Raw genomic sequence first — 5,928 nt, 5'->3', positions numbered from 1 at the left:
CCCGCGGAGGGTGTGTGCGCCCCCAGCCCCGCAACTTCTCTACTTCCCTTTCTCGCCTTTTGTTGTTCAACCTCAAACTGCTCAGCTTGCGACAGCGCCGTCAGCAGCGAGCACTGGAAATCGAGTCCCGCATGCGGCGCACAGGGGCGGGGCGGCGGCTGGAATCCTCGCCGGCGTCTGGGGGCCCCTGAAGCCAAGCACTTTCCCGGCAGGGTGGCCGGGGTGGAGGGAGGGGGCGCTGGCAGGGGTCCACCCAACGGGGCGGGGGTGGGGGGAAGGCGCAGGCGGGCGCCCCTTCCGGCCCCCTCGCGACCCTTCCCCACCCTTTCATTTCTTCTTTCGCACTCTGGCGATCCCCCCACTCCTCCCTTCTCATTCCTCCTCCACGAGCATGGGTTCTGTGTCCAGAGGACCTTGAACGTCAGCTCTGAGCCTCACATCCCACTCACAGCACAAACGCAGACATGCGGGGACACTCGGAGACACCGCACACACAGGCGCCAGACACACACACGTGACATGTAGCGAACGCACTGGGCAGACACCACACACGCACACAGACGCCAGACACACGTGCACACACTTCAAAGACATCGCACAGACACACACAGATACGTGCACCACAGACACACACACGTGTACAGACCCGCACCACACACCTAGAAACACCACGGGTGGCGCACATACATACCGTCCCACAGTTAGCTGTCCCAGTGACCCCAGACCCCACATTCTGGGGTCCACCCACTGACCCGGAGACTGCAAACGCCCCCCACCCCTCTCACGCCCATCCTCTGTAGGTCCCTGCACCAACATGCCCTCCCCCACTGCAGGCAGAGCTTGAATTTTTATATGGGGGTGACTTGAAGGAAGGCGAGGGAGGAGGGTGTGCCGCAGAACTGGGGAGGGGGATCCCAGGTTCTCAGTCCCTTCCCCTTCCCAGGGCTCCCAACGGGGTCCTTTTCCCTGGTATGTTTCCGCTCAGGCTGCGGGTGGCCAGCCCTGCCTGGGCTCTGGGGAGCAGCATGGCGGGGAGGCCAGGGAGGAGGCCATGACTGGAGCTGGTGCCCCAGCTCCTGCTCCCTGCAACCCCAGAACCTCTGGGAGGGGGCAAGGCAGGTGTGCCCCCACTTGTCTCGTCAAGTTCCCGTCTGTCCTTCTCATTCCAAGCAATTAGGGTCTCCACCCCAGTCCGCCCTCGCCCCACGCCACCCTGGTCCAGGGCCAGACCTGTGACAAAGCAGGGTTGGGGGCAGTGGGGGCCAGGTCTAGTTTCGGGGTGGCAGAGAAGAGAGGGAGGAATGACACCCAACCCAGGGCGGAAGGGAGTGACGGGAGAGGCAAGATGACCACCTCGCTGGGCCTCCCCACCCACTGGCGACCGCATCTCCTTAGCCCATTTGCAGATGAGGAAACTGGGGCCCAGGGAAGTTTGGGGGTCTAGCCAGGCCGTGTCCAATGTCAGTGCCCAGGCTTTGGCCTCACACACAGACGTTCTGGTATAAGCCACGCTTAGTACAACCATTTGTTGTCGTGGAAACGGGCCCAGAGAGGCTGAACCTTTTCTTAAGGTCACACAGTTATTACATGTTAGAGTCAGGACTGGAGTTCAGAGGAAGAGCCCACCAAACACCAGCGCCTCTTAACAGGAGCCCACGTCTCCCACGCAAAGGCAAGCCGGGTGGTCTGGGAGACCCTTCCCACACAGAGCACGTGGGGGGCTCCGGCGGCAGGGAGAACCAGCCTGACATTTGGAGAAGGTGGAATTTGGGAAGGAGGTAGAGATGCAGCAGGAGCAAAGGCTCATGGGGACAGGAGGCCTCAAGGCTTCCCTGGAGAGCAGGGCTGACCCTCCCACCCTGGGAGGTGAGAGAGGCAGAGCCGACTCCAGCACTAGAGAGGGGGCCTGAGTCCCCACACAATGGAGAGCCACTGAAGCTGTGGGGCCCGTGTGAAGCCAGCCCCGAGCGGGACTCTGGGGACAAGAGCTGCCCCGTGGGCTCATCCATGTTCATTCTGCAGGCAGTTCACTGAACACCTACTGTGTGCCACCCACACAGTAGGCTGGGCCCTGGACACACAACAGGCGCCAGAACGACCAGCCCAGCCCTCAGGAGGCTATAGTCTAGTAAGGGACATGGACTCAAACGGGCAATTCCAGGACACGGTGGCAAGTGCTGTGATAGCAGGCCTGGGGCTTTGTGGGTACAGAGCGGGGACCCAACCCATTGATGGGACGTGGGGTCGACACCTGGCCTTTCCACGCCCGTGAGGCGGGGCGCGGTCAGACCTGGCAGAGGAACCGGAAGTGTGGGAGGACAGTCCTCGGCACCGGCCGGGGCGAACACGGGGCACAGGAAGGCGGCTGACAAGGCAGGAGGACAGGTCAGCGGTCCCCGAGCCAAGATGCGCGCGCGCGCACACACGCGCACACACACACATGTGCACACGCGCGCGCACACACACATGTGCACACACACACGCACACACACACATGTGCACACACACGCACACACACACACGTGCACACACACACACGCGTGCGTGCTGCGTCCAGCCACGCGGGGCTGCCCACTGCTCGCTCCGGTTCCCCTGCCTTTGTCTGGTGTTTGACTCCCACCCGCGTGTCCTCCCTTTCCCGACATTTCTGCCTCTTTGGGTCCTGTCGTCATTCTCTCCCAAACACGCTCTAAGTGACAGATGGTCCGCACCTTCAGGGGCTCCTGTGGAAGGCCATCAAACCCCTCCATGGGGACAATGCGTGCTTCCCCCCCAGGCAGCCCCACAAGCCTCAATGTTTCCTGTAAACAGGCTCGGGAAGGGGGCCGTACTGGTGATGTTTACTGTGCCTTTTAGGCCCCGTAGGAGCCAGCTCTGGGCGGAGCCTGAGCCAGGGGCAGGGATTGGACGGAGCAGGTTGGTCTCTGGAATCCTCCTGAATGGTGGCATTTGGACCCCAAGAGCAGCAGCCAGAGTAGCTCGTCTGCCATCTCCATCATGAGGCCTTGGGGACCCTAATGACCTACCCGCCAGGGTTTCCCCAGTTTATTGTCTGCACTTGGCAGCCCTGGGGACTGCGATGATGCCCCCAAGCTCCCAGGGAGCCCGGGTTGGGCTCTGGGCTGACTTCCAGCTCTCGCGGTCCAGAGCCCTGGCTGGCCCAGGCACCTCGAGGACCCAGGCCACCGTCGCCCGGGGAAGACGCCTCCGTGGGCCGGCTCGTGCATACCTTCTACCAGCCCACGGCCATGCTGCGCCATTAACCGGGGCGACCAGGAGTCCACCTGAGCGAGACAGACCAGGGCCTGCCCTGGCGGGGCTCAGAGTCCAGGTGGGAGTCACAGAAGGATGACCGACACAGGCACCACGTGCAAACATTGGCCTAAAAGCGGCCATGCTTAGAGCTTACTTATCTGTGAGGGAGGCGGCAACTGTGAAGCGGGCACTGCCCCCTATTACAGAGGAAGAAACCAGGGCACAGAGAGGTTAAGTCATGTTCCCAGGGTCGCACAGCTCCAGATTTAAAAAATCGGTGATAGGTGCTGTGATGGGGAGAGCACAGGCAAGCATGCAGGGGAGCACAGGGCCACTGGCACCTCTGAGGCTGGGGTCTCCTCCTCCAGAAAAATGGCCAGATTTCCTCCAGCCCGGGTGACAAGGCACAGAGGGGCAGAGCCGTAGCCAGGGTACACAGGCTGACTATCATGGTAGACTGTGTCCACGCCTTCATTCTATTCCTTCTCCTTCGTCCATTCACGAAACATTTATTGAGCACCTACAGTGTACCAGGCTCTGTGCTGGGCCCTGTGAACCAGACAGACAGCCTTCCTGACTCAAGGTGAGAAGGCTTCGTAGGTGTGTGACCCCGGCAGTCAGTGGCACAGGGCCCCTCGCCCAGAAAGACCCTGCACCCCGTTCAATCCTCTGCTGTTGTCATCTTGAAATTCTTAATCGATTTCGAACAAGGGCTCTGCGTTTTAATGTTGCCCTGGGCCCTTGCGAATTGTGTAGCGGGTCCTGGACACAGACATTAAACTGTGACAGATGCTGGGCAGGGGCCACGTGGAGGGCTGGCAGGAGGGTCCAGGAGCGTTTCTCAGAGGCTGTCATAGATTGGCCTCAAGTGGGCTTTGTCCTGACCCTAAGTCCCTGTCATGGGTCCCCAGGTCCCTTGGGGCAGTTCCCTGGGAGCTGGGTCAGCACCAGGCAGAAGCTCAGGACCAGCAAAAATCCAAAAGGACTTAAAATTATCCCTGCGTGTCTGCACTGACCTGACAACGCGCAGGCACCACAGGGTCGGCAGGCACAAGCCCGAAACCGAAGAGGAGAGAGCCCCTCCCACCGGGCCCTGGTCCCTCCCACTAGATAACCCCGTTTCTGGGCACCTTCGAGAGATAGTCCATGCACATTCATGTATGGAAGTATGTGCGCGCATGCATTTTTATATTATAATGTTGATCTTACATACCTTCTGTATTATACACACTTCTCCACACTTAGTGTCCTCACTTCACAGTGTAACTGGGAGATCATAGAAGGTCCTTTCAAAGTCACTTATGCACGGCATACACGGTTGCCCACGCACGGCACCGGGCCTTGGGACGGCGTGGTCCACGGAGCTCCGCACACACCCAGGCCTACCCCGCAGCCACTCTCCCGTCCTAACTGCGAGGATCCACGTGGCGGAAGGTCCATCCTGTGCTGTGATGATTTTCAACTCTACATGAGGCTCAGGCACAGCCGCCATCCTGGGGTCACACAGACAGACCAAGGTCTGAACCTGCGAAGCGGCGGCGCCACCGCTCAGGTACGGGTTCACATTCCCCAGAGGGCACTGCCCCTTGCAATACGTTCACGACCTCCCGGATGCCAGATGGAGAAAGCAGGTGAGAGCCTGGCAAAGGACATTCCAGCCTGACAGAACCACCAGGATGGAGCTGGCAGGAGTCCCAGCAAGGCCTGGAGGGCGGGGTGGGGCCAGGTGGCCTGCTGGGGGGCGGTCCAGGTGTGGGTGCCTGGACCCCTAGGCCCCAGCTGCACCCAGGCTCCTGGCACTCCCCTCTGGCGGATTGTGCCTGTCGCCAGGGAGGGCTGGCATCAGCTGGTTGAATGTGCCTGGAGCGGTGATTCAGTATTTGGGTTCAAAGCATTATTTTTATTGTGTTTTGTTTATTCTAAGCTCTGCTTTTGAAATCTGTTTTCCAACCTTAAAAATAATTCCCTTGAATTGGGAGCTCATTGTCCCTGGGCACACGTGGCCCCCCATGTGGGGTATCTGTGATGGGCCTGCAGGATAGCAGACACCCACCTGCCCTGGCTGAGCAGGGCAAGCTGTGTGGAGATGGATCCTTCAGACACTGGCTCAAGAAGGCTCAGCTTTTGTGGTCGCGGTCACGAGGCCCTGTGACAAAAGCTAAGGACCTTCTCTGTTCAGAAAACTTCAAGGAGCATCTAGGACCTTCTGAGGCCCATCCATGGATCCCTCCCTCCGATTTCCAGCCCCGTCCTGAAGGACTCTGCTGTCAGCCTTTTCAGAATAATAACCATAATAGCTGAAATTGAGCTGCTTACTCTGATTCTGGGGCTGTACTGTGGAGTTTCCGAGATTAACTCCTTTACCCCTCATAACTGAGGCACAGAGAAGTTGAGTCACTCACCGAAGGTCGCACAGCCGGTAAGTGGCTAAGCCAGGATCTAAGCCCAGCCAGTCTGCTCAGTCCGAATTCCTAACCTAATGTATGCACGTGCACACGTGCACACACGCACACGCACACAGGCACACACATGCATGGTGCACAGGGGGGCTCTACCATTGGGTACTATTTTGAAGGTGGGAACAGAGAGTGGGGGTCCCACAGTGCAGACGACCCTCGCAGTGACGGCCATCAGCACAGATTCTTCCCCTTCCTCCTCCCCCCCATTTCCTCC

The sequence above is a fragment of the Pteropus medius genome, unplaced genomic scaffold (genome assembly GCF_902729225.1).
Source record: "Pteropus medius unplaced genomic scaffold, Ma_sr-lr_union100, whole genome shotgun sequence".
Taxonomy (NCBI): Eukaryota; Metazoa; Chordata; class Mammalia; order Chiroptera; family Pteropodidae; genus Pteropus; species Pteropus medius.
The sequence above is the reverse complement of the archived record's forward strand: the minus strand, read 5'-3'. Positions refer to the sequence as shown.